The 20,985-nt window shown below is 43.7% G+C and overlaps 1 protein-coding gene across 1 annotated transcript in view; it reads left to right on the top strand.

Annotated features, from left to right (window-relative positions):
• TSPAN7 (tetraspanin 7) overlaps nucleotides 1-20,985 on the top strand; it is a 131,351-nt gene that overhangs the window by 84,441 nt on the left and 25,925 nt on the right. The gene's annotated exons all lie outside the window — the stretch shown is intronic.

Raw genomic sequence — 20,985 nt, 5'->3', positions numbered from 1 at the left:
CAATATTGTGATGGTCTCTGCTGTATATCAACATGAATCAGCCATAGGTATACATGTGACCCCTCCCACCTACCTCCCTACCCGATCCCTCCTGGTTGTCACAGGGCACCGGTTTTGGGTTCCTTGCGTCATATATCCAGAGAAGGCGATGGCACCCCGCTCCAGTACTCTTGCCTAGAAAATCCCATGGATGGAGGAGCCTGGTAGGCTGCAGTCCATGGGGTCGTGAAGAGTTGGACACTACTGAGTGACTTCACTTTCACTTTTCACTTTCATGCATTGGAGAAGGAAATGGCAACCCACTCCAGTGTTCTTGCCTGGAGAATCCCAGGGATGGGGGAGCCTGATGGGCTGCCGTCTATGGGGTTGCACAGAGTCGGACACGACTGAAGTGACTTAGCAGTAGCAGCAGCAGCAGCAGCAGCATCATATATCAAACTCCCACTGGCCACCTATTTACATATGGTAATCCTTTTAAAATTTGTGATGTTTTCAATTTTTTAATTTCAGAGTAAATGAAATAGTATCACTGTACACAGTCCTGATATTTTGATTTGTGACATTTGCAATTTCTTGATGACTTTTTAATTTCAGAGTAAATGAAATATTATCACTATACACAGTCCTGATAAATCTACCCATGTTCTCTAGAAACTCTCTTAAACCCTCCTCTGTAAAATAAACTGTTTAGAGGCCTTTAAAGGGACACTTTGAAGGTGTCTGGATGGATTGATGAATGACTTGGATTCTAGTCTTGGCTCTGTGTTTTGTTTTTTGGTGTCTGCCTCTAACTAGCTGTGTGATCTTGGGCAAACATTTTGGTTCTCTGGGCCTCAGTCTTCTCATTTATCAAATTGTGGGAGTGGGAGTAGGTGATGATGTTGATGAAGACATTGATTGAAAGCTTCTGATGCAGCAGGTAAGTACATCGAGTGCTTTATACATCTTAACTCAATCCTCCCATCAGCGCAGTCAAGGAGATACTATCATCCCTCACCCCACAGGTAACTTGCCACACATTTGGATAACTTGAAACAAATCTCTTAGGTGGTAAGTGGTGTAGACATGATTATTCTAACCCAGGAAAGCTGCCCCTGAGCCTGTTCTCATGGCCACCGCTGCCCCCAGCCTCTCACTCCTTCCCTGCTGATATAGGTGACTTCTAATGTGATATCCGGGGGGCAGGAGGCTAGGAAACGTCCTGACCTCAAGTGTTTGTAGTGAAGCCACCCCACTCATCTGCACTCGTCCTCTGACAATCCCAGGTTGAACCTGCTCTGGCAGCTCATTGCTCCCCTGATGTGTGGCATCTCCTGAGATGTTGGTTCTTTAAGGAACTTTTAGTCCTGCTGCCCTAGAAGCCCATTGCTGCCTGGCCGAGTCCAACCCCCCTTGACCAGGATCCCTGCAGAAGAATCCCAAGCAGACCTGCAGTGGAAGGAGCTGCCAGACCCTGTGCCTGTTCCAAGAGCTCAGGTTAAAACAACTTGTTAGCACAGATTTGAATATGAATGAAAACAAGCCTTTTCTCGAGAAGGCAGAAATTTGGCCATGCAGAAAATGAGGAGATGGGTATTCTGTAGCTGCAAAAACCATGTTTTTTTTTTTTTTCCCTAAAAGCCAGAGCAGACTTCTAGATTCATAACTATCTAGATGCTTAACAGAATGAAAGACTCTTCCAAGAGGCAGTTCGAAACATAAAAGGATTCTAGGCAGTCCAGGTTCTTGGTAGCATTCATGGCTGTGGAAATACTTGAAAGAGTTAATAAGATCAATATTAATAGAATAACAATGGAATAGATGTGATTTTTTGTTTAACATTTCCTGCTTATCAGGCATGAATGGCTGCTGAGTACATTAGCCATATTGTCTGTTTCAACCACTCATCAACCTTATGAAATAATAGAGCCATTGTACACGTGAAGAGCTCGGAAGTATAGGGTTGTGTTTTTTTGGTGTCTGCCCAATTTTTGTTCAACTTAGAGTACTGCGTGTCTGTCACCTGGCAACAAGTTACTGAACTGACAAGTTTCAGACTTTTTATTGGCCAAATGGACTTAAAACTATGGACTTAAAAAAGATTTTTTTAATTTAAATCTTTTTTGTAATGAAGTATAGTTGATTAACAATGTTGTGTTAGTTTCAGGTGTACAGTAAAGTGACTCAGTTATACGTATACATGTATCTCTTCTTTTTCAAATTCTTTTCCCATTTAGGTTGTTACATAACACTGAGCAGAGTTCCCTGTGCTATACAGTAGGTCCTTGTTGTTATCCATTTTAAATATAGCAGTGTGTACGTGTCAATCCCAAACTCCCTAACTATCCTTTTCCCCCTGCCTGCCCCCCTCCCATAACCATAAGTTAGTTTTCTAAGCCTGTGAGTGCCTGTGTGTTTTGTAAATAAGTTCATTTGTATCATTTTAAAACAATTCTGCATACAGGCGATATCATATGATATTTCTCTTTGACTTACTTCACTCAGTAGAACACTCTCTAAGTCCATCCATGTTGCTTCCAATGGCAGCATTTCATTCATTTAATGACTGAATAATATTCCATTGTGTTATGTGTACCACATCTTGGCAGAAAACTCTGACATAAATCATAACAATTATCTTTTTTGATCTGTCTCCCAGAGTAATGGAAATAAAAACAAACAAATGAGACCTAATTAAACCCAAAACCTTTTGCACAGCAAAGGATACCATAAACAAAATGAAAAGACAGTCCACAGAATGGGAGAAAATATTTGTAAATGATATGGCCAGTAAGGGATTGATTAGTCTCCAAAATTCACGAACAGCTCATGCAGTTTATAACTATTGGTCATTCATCTGGCCGTTGGTGGTGCATTTTCGAATGAAGCCTGTAAAGCTTTGGGGAAAGTCTTCTGGCAAAAAATATAGATACAGGACCATAGAGCTTTTGCTCTAATAGCATTTGTATTGCATGTTCACTAATGAAAGGAAAAGCCCCACAATTTTGTGGAGAATGGAATGTGGCTGTGGATCTTATTAGTAAATTTGGCATGGCCAGTTGGCTCATAGAAATTAACGTGTAGAACTGTGTGGTTTTGTGAAGATGGCATTTGTTTTTGGGCTTCCCAGGTGGCACAGTTGGCAAGAATCCTCCTGCCAATGTGGGAGATGCAAGAGACGTGGGTTCAATGCCTGAGTTGGGAAGATCCCCTGGAGGAGGAAATGGCAACCCATTCCAGTATTCTTGCCTGAGAAATCCCATGGACAGAGGAGCCTGGTGGGCTACAGTTCATGGGGTTACAGTCAGACACGACAGAGTGACTGAGCACGCATTTGTTTTTACTCATTCCCTAATAAGGTGGCAGTGGTTTTGAGTGGAAAGATTGGGAAGGGATGGGTGTGTGTAAAATGGGGGTCCTCAACCAGAGATGTCAGAAACCAGATGAGAGTGATGGGTGTAGCTGGAGAAAAGGAGTTCACACTTGCCATTGCCTGGAAGAGTTTTTGAAATTCCAGATTTTCTTAAAGGAGGGCATGAGCTTTTTTGTGCTTGCCAAAAGGAGTATAATTTTAAAAGATCAGATGCTCCAGTGGCTTCACAGTTTAAGCACATAATGATGTGGTTTATATGCTGTAATTATTTGCATTCCTATGAACTGAAATGTCTGTAAATTTAAAATATTGCATTCAAGTGCAATTTGAATGGGGTGTGACTCGATTTTAAAATTTTCACCTTTCAGAGAGAGCAAGTGAGCTGGCACCATTGCAACATCCTTGCTGTCTTTACTTCCAGAATATTTGTTGCCAGAGATTGGTACCCATGGGAGAGCAGGTTGTCGCAACTCAGAGTTCTTTACTAGGGTCACTTACATCCCTGTGTGCTCCACTTAGAAAGAACAAAACTGAAGTGTGTCTTAAAGATAACTCAACCCCAAAGCCATCTGACCTTCAGAAAGAATTAAGATGCTCCGAAGAAAAGATAGGCATTGAAGTTTGAAAAGGGCTGTTCTGACTAGAGCTTTTCTTCTGATGATGCTCAGCTAGAAATGCAAACATTTGAAAAATTATCCTCATTGCTGTTCTAACACAGAAATTCTGACAGGTTGGTTTCACCAGCTATAGTCCTTTGGTTACACTCTGTCAATTATTCTCCCACTGGATTAAAGGGAGAGGACACACAATTAATACACAAACCATCATAGTAAATTTGTCCTGAGTTTTACTGAAGTACATTTCTGTGATACAGAATTTTGTGTCACAGGATTCTGTTTTTAACACTGTTAATTTTGAAAAGATACCAAATCTATTGACAAAACAAGCATTTCTTCAGTGGGTACTGTAAGTAGGGTGCCATTGGGGGCTACTGGAAATGTAAAACACACTGGCTCAGTTCCTGACCACTACTGCTGGCATGCTATTAAGATGACAGTGTTGGGATTGACATGCACACACTGCTGCTGCTGCTGCTAAGTTGCTTCAGTCGTGTCCGACTCTGTGCGACCCCATAGATGGCAGCCCACCAGGCTCCCCCATCCCTGGGATTCTCCAGGCAAGAACACTGGAGAGGGTTGCCATTTCCTTCTTCAATGCATGAAAGCTACTATGTATCAAATGGATAACCCACAAGAACCTACCTTGCAGCATAGGAAAGTGTACTCAAAACTTTGTAATAACCTATAAAGGAAAAGAATCTGAAAAGAAGCATATATGTATGTCTGTGTGTGTGTATATATATACTATACGTATACATACATACATACATGCATACATATATATATATATGTATACATTTTTCTTTTTTTGTTTCGAAAGTTGCTATGTGAAATTTTTCCTGGTGGCTCCTGTAAGCATCTGCCTACAATGCAGGAGACCCGGGTTCAATCCCTGAGTTGGGAAGATCCCCTGAAAAGGAAATGGCAACCCACTCCAGTATTCTTGCCTGGAAAATCCCATAGAGAGAGGAGCCTGCTGGCTACAGTCCATGGGTCGCAAGAGTTGGACGTGACTTAGTGACTAAACCACCACCATACGTAAAACTGAATCACTTTACACCTGAAATTAACATGATATTGTAAATCAATTATACTTCAATATAAAAAAGAGAAAAGAGAAAAGAATAAAATTATATGGCATGACAAAAAAATGACAAGATGGACACTTGGAAACTTTCAAGACAGATCGAAACTGCAGTTTATGAACTGACATGGTTGTAGCAGTGTTTATCGAATAGGTTTTATTTTAACTCTTTGCTTTGGAGTCTTTATTCTCAGGGTTTGACTACTTGAGAGCCCTAGACACTGGATTTCAGCACAGATGGAGTTCTGTAGTTGGCAGTAGGTTGTCAACCCTGATTCCTATACATTAGGGTGATGTTGTTAATAAACTCACTTCAGAGGAACTTCGTTTGGAGAACCAACTCAGGCCCAAGTCAGATACACAAAATAAAATGAATTAAACTGTCAGGCAAGTTAGTTTATAAAAGTTACTAATATGGTATAATCAAAAGGACTTGGCCCCTGAACCAGGGCATTGGGTTTTAGTTCTGTCTTGGGGTCACAAAGAGTTGGCCATGACTGAGTGACTGAACTGGTCCCTTACAGAACGTGGGACTTTGGTGAACTTAATTTTCTCTGCACCTGCTCCTTCATCTTGCAAATGGAAGTGTGAATTGTGTGTGCCTCATGGGGTTATTATGAGTATTCAGTGGAATTTTCTGAATGAAAATACTTTCGAGATGGCAAAGCACATTTCAGACATGAGCTGATATTTTAATGTTACTACTTACATAAGATCCAAGAGCCATTTTCTTCCTCCTGTGCTCTCTCATGATTATATAACACCATTTCTTTCCCTACTCTTTTTCTCTTTGTGTTTTGCAATCCTTCCTTAAAACACATCTCAATCAAGATGAAGATCATCTCTATCACCCCCTCCTGTTAGTCTCATCCCCTCTGTGGATAATCACTCTTATGATCGCTGTCAATGTAGGTTAGTTTAGACTCTTGCAATTTAAATGACTGAAGAATCAACAGATGCCAATGTTATGTTATCCCCGTGGTGTAATGGGGGCCCCTGGTGCAACTTCAGACTTGTTTGCCCTTTTTTTTTTTTTTTACTGTATCATTTACTTAAATTTTAAAAAATTAATACCCTCTAGCATTTTGGAAGGTGCTTGTTTCACATGTACTTGGTCCTCAGGCTCTTGCGTCTTCCCAAATGGTTGTGTTAACAGATTGTGACACAGCGGGATGCCTTTTCCTATACAGTATTTTCCACAGCTACCCATTTCTCTCCCAGCAGCCAAGCTCTCATCCTCGTGTCGGTAGAGTCCCAGCTGCAGTAGTGGGAACCACTGTCGGCTGAACTGGCAAGTCAGAAGAGGGTTGGGTTTTAACCCGATGTGGCGACGGGCGTATAGGCATGAGGGTGTCCGAAGGATCCCGCCAACCCCACTGGAAGATTTAATAGAGAATGGCTTCGGTCCATAGAGTGGAGTCTGTTCTGGAACCTACAGGTTATGTTAGGGTTGTGTCTTCATTTATTTGAGGTCCCTTGGCAGTGGGCTTCAGGTGTGGTCAAGAGCCCAAGCCACATTTTGAGGGAGGAGCTTAGGACAGTATCTGACCTCCTGGGAGTTGCCAACCGTGTACGCTCCCCACCAGGCACCTCAGCTAGGGGGTCAAGACTTAATGCTCATGTAAGCTGGTTCTGGCTGCCCTACTGAGGTTACCCCAGGGCCTCTTCTGGGCAAAGGCTTATGCTGGTGATGGCGCTCTCTCAAGAGGCAGTGACTTGGTTTTTCTTTCCCCAGAATGTCCTGGTGCTGCACACATTATAGAGTGTCTAAAGCGAGACCAAGCAGGTAGACTGCGTTGCAGCCCCTCTGCTTTGTTCCCTGAGGAAGGGGAAGGCCAAGCTGATCAGTGTGTTGCCCAGCTCACAGGAAGTGCAGATTTGATTCCTGGTTGGGGAACTGAGATCCTGCATGCTGTGTGATGTGGTTAAAAAAAAAAAAGAATAAATTAAGCAGCGTTCAAAGGAGATAAGTACAGTGGAGAAAAATAAAGCAGGGAAAGAAGGAAGTGAGGAATGCTGGAGGACCAGGGTTCTCACTTTAAAGAGTCACTAGGGAAGGGCCCATGGAGGAGCAGAGACTTGAATGAGTGATCTTAGAAGTCCAAGCAGAAGGAAAAGCAAGTTCAAAGTCACAGATAAGATGAGGCATGGGGACATGGTCTTGCCCCCATCACAGCCGGTCATGCCAGAGGTTACCTGACCTGACTCTGGGCCCCTCACATTCTCTCCTCCACAGATTTGAAATCAGTGTCCTTTGATCTCTGTTGGATGTTTGCATTAGGTGGTGTTCTCAAGGGAGGCTTTTGTCACTGTGTGGAGAGACCCAGTCTACGCACATGGAGAAGAATGTGGCAAATGTACAATGGAGGCACAAGCCAGAGCGCTTGCTTCTAGAGGAGGGAAAGGGTACGTCCCTGGTACCTGTCCCTAGAGCTGCCCCCTAAGGTGCCCAGGGCCCTCAATGAAACCACCCCCCCTTTTGCTCCAGGTGGCTGGTAACACTTTTCCCTGCAACCTTGCAGTCCAGGGTTGTGATACTTTCTGGTTGAACAATGCAAGGTCAGATAAGTTGAAAGAAGAGTTTAGCAAAAATAACAATAGCCCTTGGTCTCAGAGGTCACAATATACCCATGGTGCCTGCTGGCCCACCTGGGCAGCAAGGCACTCACTTACAGTGTGTGCCAAGCCTTCAATGGCTCTTGACATTGAGTGCCAATATGGAAGATCTGACCGCTTCCCCTGCGCCCAGGAAGGAATGTTGTTGGTCCTTAGCTCGTGTGGAGTACGGGGGCCTCAGCTGATCTCGTCACTTACATGTTCCTTGCAGTCACTTTCAGCCAGTACTCTCTGTCAGTGGGAAAGAATCTCTGATTTTTGCTGGGAAGCCTTTAAAAAGTTGGTTTTTTTTTTTTTCATTTTTATTGCCGTATGTACAGTGTTATGTTCATTTCAGGTGTACAGCAAAGTGAATCAGTTATACATACTCTTTTTAAAGAGTCTTTTCCCATTTGTGGGAAGCCTGTTTTTCAAAAGAAGGTAGATGGTGACTGTCAGGGAAAGAGGGGACTTAGATTAGTGGCCCCTGAGTTTGGGGTGCCTGGTGACTTTTCGGAACGGCTCATTTGCCAGAGCCCACGGCAGTCATGTTTGTTTCTAAGCACAGCATGGAGGCAAGCATTAACATTTGATGCAGGTACCACACCTGGCTATCGGTGTATCTTCAGTCCTTTCTATTTGTCCAGACCCCCACCCACCTCACCCATCCCAGGCCCTCTCAGCAACCTCAGGGGCTAAGGTCAGGTGCCTGTTGATTTGTCCTCCATGAGGCTTGTGCTATGAAAGCACTCTCTGATCACATTTAGTCATCGGAAGCAAGTGCTCAATGTCATAGTTACTAACACACAAGGGGCACATCTGGGGTTGGGCTGGAAATGGAGCAGTGACTTGGTCGCCAGCAGAATGTTCTGGTGCCACAAGGTCCACAGAGTGTTTAAAGTGAGGCTGACCAGGTAGCCTGCTCACAGCCCCTCCTCTCCAGTGGGAAGAGGTTCAACCTTCAGTGGGAAGGTATTCACAGACGCTTAGGGTGCAAGGTACTGGGTTGGCCAAAAAAATCGTTTGGTTTTTTTCTTACCGTGGTATAGAAAACCCAAACGAACTTTTTGGCCAACCCAGTGAAATGGCAGTCCTATGACATCGGTGATGAATCCTAATCGTGTTAAGGAAATGATTACTATCTTGGAGCATCAGGGAAGGCCTCTGGGTGGAAAGGGCAATTTAGTTGGGTTTGAAGGGCCCGGAGGACCTGGCTGGGCAATGATGGGGCAGGAGGGTCGAGCACACAGAAGCAGCCTGAGACAGGCAGGGGTGAGCTTCGGGTAAATAGTGGAGCTGTATTTGTCCACACATAACCAAGTCCTAATCACATAGCTCTTCTGAGGAGCTATGTACTTATTTTAGAGAGAAAAAATTTCTGATGCAGTATACCATTACTAGCAGCATTTTATTGGACACCTTCTTTTTTTACTTTCAATGTCAGGTTTTTGAAAGAGTCTTTGCCTCTATATGTGAAAAGAATGAGGATTGCCTCTGTAGCATTTGTACACTTATCTTTAACCAGCTTCACTGATGCTGAAAGCCAGCCAGGAATGCCTGGCTGAGAAATTGTGGAGTGTGCGCCTATTTGCCTGGGGAAGATGGCGGGATTAGAATAATCGAGCAAACCTTCCTTTAAGTGCAATTTCCCCTTTTTAAAGAACACAGCTCATGTTAGTTGTGATGTCATTTCACTGAGCAGGTATTGCTCTTACTCTTCATGTGACAGAAGTATGTGGCCTAGCATTTATGCTTGCAGATCAAAGGAAATGTTGTGGGACTTCCCTGGTGGTCCAGTGGTTAAGACTTCACCTTCCAATGCTGGGGGTGAGGGTTCGATCCCTGATTGGGGAACTGAGATCCCACATACCTCACGGCCAAGAAACCAAAACATTAAACAGAAGCAATATTGTAACCAATTCAATAAAGACTTTAAAAACGGTTGGGATGATCTCAGTTCATTTCCAAAGCAAACCATTCAACATCACAATAAATCCAAGTCCCTACCCCAACCACTAATGCTGAAGAAGCTGAAGTTGAACAGTTCTGTGAAGACCTACAGGATCTTCTAGAACTAACATGGGGCGGGGGTGGGGGGGGGGCAGGAGGGAAGGTCCACACACAAAAAAAGACTTCTTTTTAAAAAAAAAAAAAAGGAAGGAAGGAAAGAAAGGTTGCTTGGAGTCTGGGAAAGTGGTTGCCCTGGTTCCTGTGTTGCTGCAGGTACTGTTCATTCATGTATGAAAATCTAGGGAGGTAATCAGCCAGGAAAAGCACAAGGCTTCCAGGGCACTAGGCAGGCTCAGAATGACTTTTCAGGCAATCTGCATTTGCTGCTAGCTTCCCATCCGTAGGACTTCCTTGTGTGGAGACAACAGTCTGTTTCCCTCTAACTTTCCCCATTACTGGCTTAAATAGAGACCTTTGAGGACTGACCTACAAACACAGGCACAAGGTCTAATACAGTTTCCAACAGAAAATGCATTCTGAGTTGCACACAAGTAGTGTATCAGTAATCTGGAATGCAACCCCATTCATCCATTGGAACACGCCCAGTAGGGGCTTAGGGGAGGGAGGCCCAGGCCCTAAGAAAGGAGAAAGGGAAGACCATTGCTCCCAGGGGCAGTCTGTAAGTTCCATCTCTTCCCATCCCTGCCCTTCCCCATATTTCCTGCACGTTGAACATTAGAAATTGCGTAAAGAGCTCATGGAAATTGATTCAGAAAGCTGGTTTTCTCATCATGCCCTCTTCAGGTGCACTGGGGCAGTGTAAAGAAAAACAGGCTTCTCTTTCCATCACTCACCCACCTAGAGGGGAGGACCGAGGACTGGGTAATATTGGGCCAAGAGGACCCCTGCTCTAGAAGGTGGCCCACACAGGAGGCAGAGATGGTGATGGTTGGGAAACTGCCTTGAGGTAGGACAGAGATGAATTTAACTCAGGCCTGTACCACTTAGCTTTGTGGCTTTGAGCACATTGCTGAACCTTTCAGAGCCTCAGTTTTCACAGCCTGCTTTTTATCTGCAAGACAGATGAATAGTAAATGTGACAACCCTATATAGAGAGCACAGTGTGTGCGTGCTCAGTCCTGTCCGACTCTTTGCGACCCCATGGACTGTAGCCCGCCAGGCTCCTCTGTCCATGGGATTTCCCAGGCAAGAAGATTTGAATGGGTTGCCATCTCCTCCTCCAGGGGATCTTCCCCACCCAGGGATCAAACCCATGCCTCCTGTGTCTCCTGCATTAGCAGGTAGATTTTCTACCACTGCACCACCTACTCAGCAAATGCCATTCATCACAGGCCTGTACACCCAGTTAAGTGTATTTCTGGACTTTGCCCTTAGTTCGTGAAAGACTGATCGCATCTCCCTTCTGGGCTGTAGGGCAGTCAGATACCATACCGCTACCTCAGCTGGTGACTCAGCCCATCACTTTGGGTCACGTCTGCTTTGAAAATTAGATGACTCCACAGCTCCAGAGTGGTTCTCCTCATGTGTGTCTCAGCCATGGTCTCTCATTCCTCTTCTCTGGGGGAAAACCCAAACCCAAAAGTACCTTAACTTTCCCCAGAACATGCTATGGTTCTCTGTTTGCATGTCAAGCTTTACTGATTCTTCAGATTGGTCAGTATGTAGATTTGTATCTGCCGTTTGTGATTGTTAACCTTTCTGGTTCATTCCCATCTACACATCTGTTTCCCCCGCAACTCCTGTTTTTTAAAGTATCAAGCTGTAGCTGGAACAGAACATGTTTCCATTTCTCTAGCTTTTCCTGCTTGAAATGGGAGAAATAATGGACAGCATTTTTTAGATAAATAAATTGGAAACCAGCCTGCGGATTTGAGTTTTTAATTGTGGCAGCCAAATTCTCAGGGTTGAGAATCCAACCTGGCCTCTGTGCCAGGATGCAGGATACTGGCTTGTGAGCTTTTCTTTGTTAAGTGTGGAGAGTTTGGGAGAAAGAAACTTAAGCAGGCCGCTTAAGAGGACGTGCAGGGAAGGCAATGGTTGAGGGCCAGGACTGTGAGTACCTATTCTGCCACTTGGCAGTGACCACCTCAGGCTAGTTTCATAGAGTTATTAGGAGGATTGAGCTAGATAAAGCATTAAAGCACTTAGCCTCGTGCCCATGCCCAGCACATAGTAAGCGCTTGTCTCCCCCACCCCCTGCTGTAGTACATTTTTTTTTAAGAGAAATCTTGCTGATATAAGCACTGCTTATTCTCTCAACTCGCAATCATCAATTGTAGTCATGGAGTTACAGGATGCTGGGCTTTGATTTATGTCTCCATTAGTGGTGATGGATTTAGGTGGGACTGTGCTTTCTCACTTAGTCCCCCTTGTGGTCAAAAGCAGACACGGATGAAGCGATGTGCTGGATAAGAAGCCAATGGGCCAAAGACTTGAATTGTATCTCAGGGCAACTGCCCGGGCCTTGTAAGAGTCAAGTCCACCACATGGCTTCCTTAGTGCCGACCCATCTCATGGCCTCCAAAGCTCCCCCTTGCTCACCTGCCTGTCATCTTATATTCAATCACTTAACAACTATTTACTGAGCACCTATTATGAGTGGGCATTTGTTTTGGCTCTGGAGCTACATGAATAAAACAGGGCCCAATTCCCAGCCCTCACAGAGCTTGCATTCATTTTTGGGAGACAGACTAAGAAAGTAAATTAAGGGACTTCCCTGGAGGTCCGGTGGTTAAGACTCCACACTTCCACTGCAGGGGGTGTGGGTTTGATTCCTGATTGGGGAACTAAGATCCCGCATGCCATGCCGTGTGACCAAAAAAAAAAAAAAAAGAGTAAATTCAGCAGTGTTCAAAGGAGATAAGTACAGTGGAGAAAAATAAAGCAGGGAAAGGAGGAAATGAGGAATGCTGGAAGGCCAGGGTTCTCGCTTTAAGAGGGCCCACGAGGAGCAGAGACTTGAATGAGAGATCTTGGAAGTCCAGGCAGAGGGAGGAGCAAGTTCAAAGTCTCAGAGGCAGGAACCAGGTCAGGAGTGGTGGGGGCCGCAAAGAGGCTTGTGGAGCTGAAGTGTGGTAAGCACGGGGGAGCCAGTGGAGGTCCTGTCAGAGGAGTATCAAGGGGTGCAGGTCAAGTAGGGCCTTGCAGGGTAGGCTGAGAACATTGGCTTTTGTTCTGAAACCTGGAATGTGTAGAAGAATGTTTTTGTTGTTGAATTTTTAAAAAATTTATTTTTAATTGGAAGGGGAGGAGTTTTGAGTAAAGGACTTCGGTTTGAACAGATCACCCCGACTGGGTTGAAAAGACAGCATGGGGGCAAAGCTGGAGGCAAGGAGAGAGAGAGGAGATGGTGGCTTAGCCTAAGTAATACTGCTGGAGATGGCAAAGTGTCTTCTTTGTACTTTTCTGAGATGACTGAGGTTAATTCCCCTCCCCCACAATATTCTGCTCCACTTCTGAAGTTTTCCTGTGTGTATTTTTAAAAACTATTTATTTGGTTGCCTGTGTCTTCGTTGCAGCATGTGAACTCTTGGCTGCAGCATACAGCACTTAGTTACCTGGCCAGGGATCGAACCCCAGCCCACTGTATTGGGAGTGTGGAGTTTTAGTCACTGGATCACCATTGGAAGCCCCCTCTCTGTGTGTCTTATTTGGTGTGTGCAGTGTAGATATTTGATGTTGAAAATTACTTACATCACTAATAGAAGTGGGTTTTTTCTTCCCCCATAAATCATCTCAGGAGGGAGTTAGGACCACTAAAAGGACAACACCATCTCATCATTGATGTAAGAATCTTGTTATTGAATACCACACACACATTTCTCCCACAGATGATGTTTTTACTCATTTAATACTAGGTCCTCTGGCATGATGTCTTATCCAATTTCACCTGCAAAGAGGCATGAGTTCCCTCTAACACCCCACCACCTCCACCCCCATCAACACTTAGAGCACAGGCTTTCAGGGATTTCTTCACTGACTGCCAGTTTCATTTCCTTTTTACCTGTATGTATAAGGCACATGGATAGGTATAGATGTTTGAAAGATGATGATCCCATATAGAAATTGTGCAAATAATGTTTTCACTTTTGAAAAAAACAAAAAACAAAAAACAAATGGAACTCCCAGGAAGCTAAATCTGCTCAACAACATAATCCGAGAGAGACGTGTGCTCTTGGGTCACAGATTGGCATTCTGGGTCATGTTTAAGGAATCATTGTTAGGACTAGTTTAACTGGCTTCATTCCCATGCAGTGACTCCCAAGGCCTTGGGACAGAATGTCTGATTGACCTGTTGTCTCGGAAGATCAGGCGCAGGATGTGGGTGAGGCTTTGATGGAGACAAAGGAGGTAACAGACCTTATTTCCTCCCATAAGTCTCTTTGAATCTTGATGGACAGACAGTTAACAATACAGGGCAATACAACAAGATACAAGGCAATACAGGACAATACAATAATACAAGATAAATGCGTGGTCAGCACCAATTGTCTGTCAACACACATCAATAATAGACTTGTAGCTTGCCAGGGACGGGGGAGCCTGGTGGGCTGCCGTCTATGGGGTCGCACAGAGTTGGACACGACTGAAGTGACTCAGCAGCAGCAGCAGCAGCAGCTCTTGTTTATACACTTACCCTGATGTGAACTTCTTTTAAAATATCTTTTCTTATTAGCGTGCAATTTGATCCCTATTTTCAGAGCACTGATAAAGGGACGTGGTGTCTCCCCACAGCTCTTCCTTTGGTTGGTTGGCCCTTGCTAAGGAGGCTAAGGTTTGGGACTCCTGCCACTCCCCTGCCTTTCTGTGTGTGAACTGGCCCAGCAGATTTTAAATATGAGTGACATCAACTTGGGGGTTCCATGTAGGAGGCGTGACATAAAGGGAGTCCCCCCAACATTGAGCTTCTGTCATTTTAGCCACTGCAGCTGGTCCTGATTTCTAAATCTTGTAAGTGCCGGCCCCCATTCTTAACAGGCATTCACCTATATGCCATCTATTTAAATATCTGAGTCATCGGCAAAACCAGAGGTGTGAACTACATCCAGTCTTAACCTCTGGTTTGCTCACTTCTTTTCACATGCTTCTGGCGACTGGAAGTCAGAGTAAGATGCTTCCTATTAGTGTAAATAAAAACCCCCTCAGTTTGTTTTAAACATTTGCAGAAACAGTAATACTTACCAATAAAAAGCCACGCCAAGAGGCTCAGAAAAAGCTGCCTGATATAATGGAATGTTTCTCAGTGTGCTAATAAACATGGAGGATTTTCTTTTTTATTCTGGGGCCTTTCTTAAGAGATTTGTTTAAGAGGGTGGAGATCTAAAGTCCAGAATCTTTTAGAATAATATCCAGGAAATGTGAAACCAATTCAGGACTGCCATTCTTTATCATTTCCTGATGGGATATACAGAGTCCCTTATAACATGTTTGCAAATTTCCCATGACCCTTTGTTGAATAGTGGAAGTAAGTATCAGGTGGAACTGCTTGGGCTGCATTCGAAGGGGGTGAGTTTTTCAGCTAGTAAAAGGCTGTATTTTGATAAAGTGGTCTTTATTATGATTTGAGCAGCAGCAGAGCCCTGATTTTCTGTAATAGGCCTATTTCAGGTGTCTCTAATGTGTTCAGACCCAGTTTTTAATTCAGAAATCACTGTGACCCTATTGATCCATTTCTACTACTTTCTGGGTCTCTAGGACATTAGAGAGAGGGTTCAGTCTCCAGCCAGCCAGCTGCATGAGCCAGTCCCCGGCTGGACTCCCCCGGGCTGAGCACAAAGCCCAGCCACACCGGCCCCTGGTAAAAGCTATTGACCAGTGTGGTCTGCTTCCACTTCCGGAGATACACCTCTCCCTCACTGTCACTTCCAGCCTCAGCCCTCACCTGCATCTCGGACTCCCTCCCGAGCTCCAGTCCCACATCCACAGCTGCCTCCTGAACCTGTTACCGCATGGCTTTGGGTCACCTCAAACACCACAGAAAACAGGACCTGGACCATATGGTCTTCAGGTTCCCTGTTGATTTTCAAACTCAGTCTTAACAAGTCAGCATTTAAGAGCATCTCAGTTCTCTATCTTCCCCTTCACAACTTCCCTAGATCTTTTTAATGATACCACTAACCTCCCTGCCATGGAATGTGTGTCCTCTTCTGTACATATACACATTCACCCATGCACATATAAACGTAAAAGTGACAGATCAAAAGGGTTGAATTGGCTAATATACTTGCCTAGAAAGAAATTGTTGTTTGGTCACTAAGTCCGTGTGACCCCGTGGACTTAGCCCACCAGGCTCCTAAATAGCACAATGCATATATCTTATTGCTCTTAAGATGACAGTGTCATCTTCATATAAAAAGTAAAGCTTGTTGATATGCTGGTGACCTTACGCATTCTTGGATGTCTGGGTATAACTACAGTGCATGACCCTCTTTCTCTTTCCCAGCAAGCACTTGTCACCTTGGAAAGCTGGCAGAACAGTCGACTGGCCTTGAATCCAGAAATGAGTTGACCTTCCTGTCCCCACAACTGATGGTTTGTCAGTCACAGGGAGGAACTAATAAACTTCCTGGTGCTTATTTGCCCAGTGGCACATGTAAAAATGCATTTCAGAGAGAATAGGCATGTCAAGTTTGAGATTTGGACTTGTTGTATCAGAGTGTAGTTGTTGGAGGAAGCCCCGGCAATCAGGTTTTCCCACCTCCTGATCTTACTGAAGGGGGAACTGAGGCCCAGAAAGGTTAGGCAATCTGCCCAAAGTCACACGGCTTATTAGTGACAAAACTGCCTCTGAAGTGCTAGTATTATAACCCCAAGTCTAGAGCTCTTGCATTCACCTGCCTTTTAAATATGTTGAATCTCTTTCTGCTGCTCATCTGATATGAGTCCTCAAGCCCACTGAAAAACCCCAATAAATCCTGGTCCTTAGGCTATTTGAACATATTAAACATTTACACAAATAACTCATAATAATAGCTTAAGTTGTAAATATGAGAGCTTCACACTGTTACTTCTTCACACTTAAGAAGTAAACTTCCATCAGCTCATAGGTGGAAGCTGCTGGCTTCTCTGTCTTTCTGATTGCTTTATCCATCTTTCTGAAACCAGGTCAGCAAACTGCAAAGACTTGTTCTCCCCCGCCGTCCTCTCAGCACGCACACACACACACACACACACACGCGCACGCACGCACACACACACACACACACACACACACACAAACATAAGAATGAACTGAAAGAAGGGTTGGTTGGATACTTTTCCTTTTAAACTCTAACTTCCAAGGACCTGGGTTTGCATTATTGATGATATATATGGAGTTTGTGTGTCAGGCATTTTTTCCTGAGTTACAGAATCATCTGGAATGGGGGAAGAACATTTCCCCATATCTGGGTGTCGTGTAGAGTGAATTAACCTATAAACCTCTGGGATAATTGAATTGTGGCTTTCACTTAAAATGGCTACCTAGCTGAGATTTCTGCCCACAGTTTCTTCTGCCTGTTCATTTCCATTAGTTTTAGATCCTGTGTTTTCTACCCCATATAGCTTCTTAGGGAAGGGTGCGTCTTCTAGATAGCTTGTGTTCAATTTTCTGTTATCTTTTTCCCCTTAATTTCATAATAAATGGCTCATGAGCCTCACCTTCTACATGAGCGTCTTCATATTATCCTAATGATGCCACAAACTCCTATTTAGTGTATTGTATAGTTAAAGAAAAAGAAAATATGTGGGTTTACTCTGTCAAACCCAAACCTAGCACAACCTTTCACGGGCACAAGAGGAGTGGCTACAGTTTAATCAGGAGGTCTGTGGTCTGCATGCAGAAAGGGAGTAGGCTCAAGAAAAAGCCTCTTAATAAAGAAGATGTGGTATATATATGCAATGGAATACTACTCAGCCATAAAAAGAACAAAATAATGCCATTTGCAGCAACACGGATGGACCTAGAGATGGTCATACTAAGTGAAGTCAGTCAGACAGAGGAAGACAAATGTATGATATCACTTACATGTGGAATCTAATAAAAGAGTACAAATGAACTTATCAAAAAAACAGGAATAGAGTCACAGATGCAGAAAATAAACTTATAGTTACTGGGGGTGGGTAAGGGTAGAGGAGAGATAAATTGGGAGATCATATACATGTGGGCATATAAATTGGGATTGACATATGCAATCCTATATAAAAAATAGATAATAAGGACCTACTGTATAGCACAGAGAACTCTACTCAATATTCTGTAATGACCTATATAGGAAAAGAAGCTAAAAAAAGAGTAGATATATGTAGAAGAGACTCACTTCATTGTACACCTGAAATTAACACATTATTGTAAATCAGCTATGCCCCAATAAAAACTTTAAGAATAAAACAATTAAAAAAAACACCTCTGGGTGTGTGAAATGGATGGCACTGCTGTGTCCCTGGCCACTCTCCGAGGATGAGGATGCTGTGAGGAGACTTCCCAGTGTTCGCAGTGCTGATCTGTCAGAAGCAAGGGGGCTCATTCCTCGCTGCTACCCGTTCCCCCTCTGTATCCACTTCGAGATGAACATAAACCTCAGGAAGTCTCTTCCAGAGCATTTCAGACACCCCTTGGTACGGTGACAAACCCATCTATGGTTTTCTTTAGTATAATTTTCAAGTAATGTGATCACACCAAACCTTTTCTAGCTCTGATCTACCTTCTCTGATGCTACCATTACAGTTTTCTCAGTCTCCTCACCAAGCCTAAATTAGTAGTAGCAGGAGGTGCTCCGCCCCCCATACATTTTGAGCTGTGTTGCAGGCATGCAGAAAATATTGAGCCACCATGAGATGCTGGGAGTTAAAAAAGACCAAGATTCAGCCTGGCTGCTGCTGGTGGGCACCAGGCCTGCCCTCGTTGTTTGTGGTCGATGCAGGAGCGTGGAAGGTGGCAGGGCCTTCGCCAGACTGTACAGCGTGGTTTTGGCTCTAATCTGTCCCCTCTTTGGCTGCGCTATTGGCTTCTTACAAATTGATTCTTCTGAGAAGGAAGCAAAACTTCCATGAGAAAGCCGAGTCAGTGACATGCTGCTTGATTTCAGAATTTAAGGTCTCTTAAGAGCTGAGACTCAAAATTGCATTGGTGAGCTTTGAACCCACTTATTCACTGCAGCCCAGTGCATAAGAGACAGGTCAAGAGAACCTGTTCTTTACTTTGCACTCTGTGGGTGCTCATCAAGGCACATGTAGGGGTGAGAGTTGCTGTGTGTGTTAGCAGGATCCAAGGAAAGAACATCCGGTGACTTCCCTGGTGGTGCAGTGGTGAAGATGCCACACTTCAATGCAGAGGGCGCAGGTTCAATCCTTGGTCGGGGAATAAGATCCCACATGCCCTGTGGTATGGTCAAAAAAAAAAAAAAAAGGAAAGAAAGAAAATCCTATAGTATGTTTCTTTTTCTTGCTAAGAAGCATTATTATAGTAGGAAAGACGTAAGTAAGTGCTTGTTTGCTAATTATGGGGCTTCCCAGGCGGTGCAGTGGTAAAGAATCTACCTGCCAATGCAGGAGACACAAGTTCAATCCCTGGATCAGGAAGATCCCATGAAGAAGGAAATGGAAGCCCACTCCAGTATTCTTGCCTGGGAAATCCCATGGACAGAGGCACCTAACAGGCTACAGTCCAAGGGGCCGCAAAGAGTCGGACATGACTGAACACGCACATACGCACACACACGCACACACACGCACGCACACGCACATTGCCTCTTTAGCCCTTTGCTTGTGTTTTTTTCCCTTCAACTACCTGGTGATTTCTTCCAAAGCTCATCCCAAGTCCACCACCACTATTTCTAGCAAATACAGTTTTACTCACTTCAGGGCCCATTTCGACCTGACCCCTTTCCTCTCTTGTCTGCTGCTGCTCTTCTTCTTTCTTCTTAACACTGTTGTGTTTGTTTGTGCCCAGTGGCAGTCTTTAAGAGGTACACTTGGAGGTCTGCAAAAATAGTCCTTTTGCCAAAAAATTAAAAAGAGGATTATTTGTATAATTTACGTTATATGAACATTCTAACAAGTTGATATTATATGAGGAGACATTTTATACTCAAAGCAATGGCTGCATTTGCAGAAATTATTTTTTGAAAGAAAAGGAATAAAAATGTTAATACTGTTTGCCTTAAAATCAGGATTTGTGTTAACTTTGACATACTGCATATAATCTTTGTTAGGTTATTAAATGAACTTCATGAAATCACTGGCCACAGAAGTAAAAGATAATATCAAACTCTTATACTTGGTGAGAAGTATACACTTGCATTAAAGCCATCATGTTCCAATAATAACCGGCAATAATAGTATATAGAATACAGCTATTCAGTGTATGTATGAAGGGTAACTAAATCTTTGGGGGCAGTCATATGAAATCACAGGTGTCTGGATGAGACATATTCATTCAGTCTAAACAATGCCTAATTTAATGGGATTTTTTGTTTTGTTCATTACACTTACATTATTAATATTTACATCTTTAGGCAGTTAATGCCAAAGAGGGAATTAGGGGAGAAAGATTCTCTTTAGTTTCATTTTAAGTTACCTCTCAGTATTTACTTGATGGAAAAGTTTTGTAACTGTTTGGCATGTGAAAGACTCTTTTATAAAGTAGAGGTCTAAGACGCAGAAAAATGAAATGTGTTTGTCAATGAATATTAAGCATTTATTCTGAGTCTGTCACTGTGCTAAGCGTTGAGTAATAAAAGATGGCACTGTCCTTACTACCTACTGTTCACTGCAATCTTACCCTAAGGAGTAGAGTTGAATCTTCTATTTTGATTCTAGTGGACGAAAAGCATTCTGTTTCCCTTTGGATTAGAGTGGCAGAAAAGGTGTTCAAGGGAGGTACTTTCTTTAGCAACCACCAGGTGTCAGTAGAGGACTTGGAACTCTTGACAACAAATGTGTGCTTGGTTTTCCTAACTCACTAAGGCCATCCCTCTTTTGACTTTTCAAAGGCGGTAGACCTCCGTTGGGCCGCTTTCTCCCAAATATTAGTCAAACACTTTCTCCTCAAAATTGTATCACATTCCTTCACCTTATAAAATCAGCACAAATTCCTTGACCTTTTTCTACTTAAAAGATTTTATGTCTGTCTTTCACGGTGATGGTTCTCCAAAGTAGAGGTAGGGGAGATTCACCAAGCTCCTGTTATTTCCACTGATCCCGTTCCCCAAACTGCTGGAGCCCCCTGTTAGCTGATATGGGGAAAGGTGGAGGGTCTGTTCTTTTTCCTGCACAGAGAGACAATCTGATGGTGGAGCTTGATGGCTCTAAACTACAGAAGGAAGTGTCAAGAGAGAAAGTCCTGGAGATCCACTGGTCTAGGTATTTGATTCCTCGTGTAGCCT

The sequence above is a fragment of the Bos mutus genome, chromosome X (assembly GCF_027580195.1).
Source record: "Bos mutus isolate GX-2022 chromosome X, NWIPB_WYAK_1.1, whole genome shotgun sequence".
Classification (NCBI taxonomy): domain Eukaryota; kingdom Metazoa; phylum Chordata; class Mammalia; order Artiodactyla; family Bovidae; genus Bos; species Bos mutus.
The sequence above is the reverse complement of the archived record's forward strand: the minus strand, read 5'-3'. Positions and strand labels throughout refer to the sequence as shown.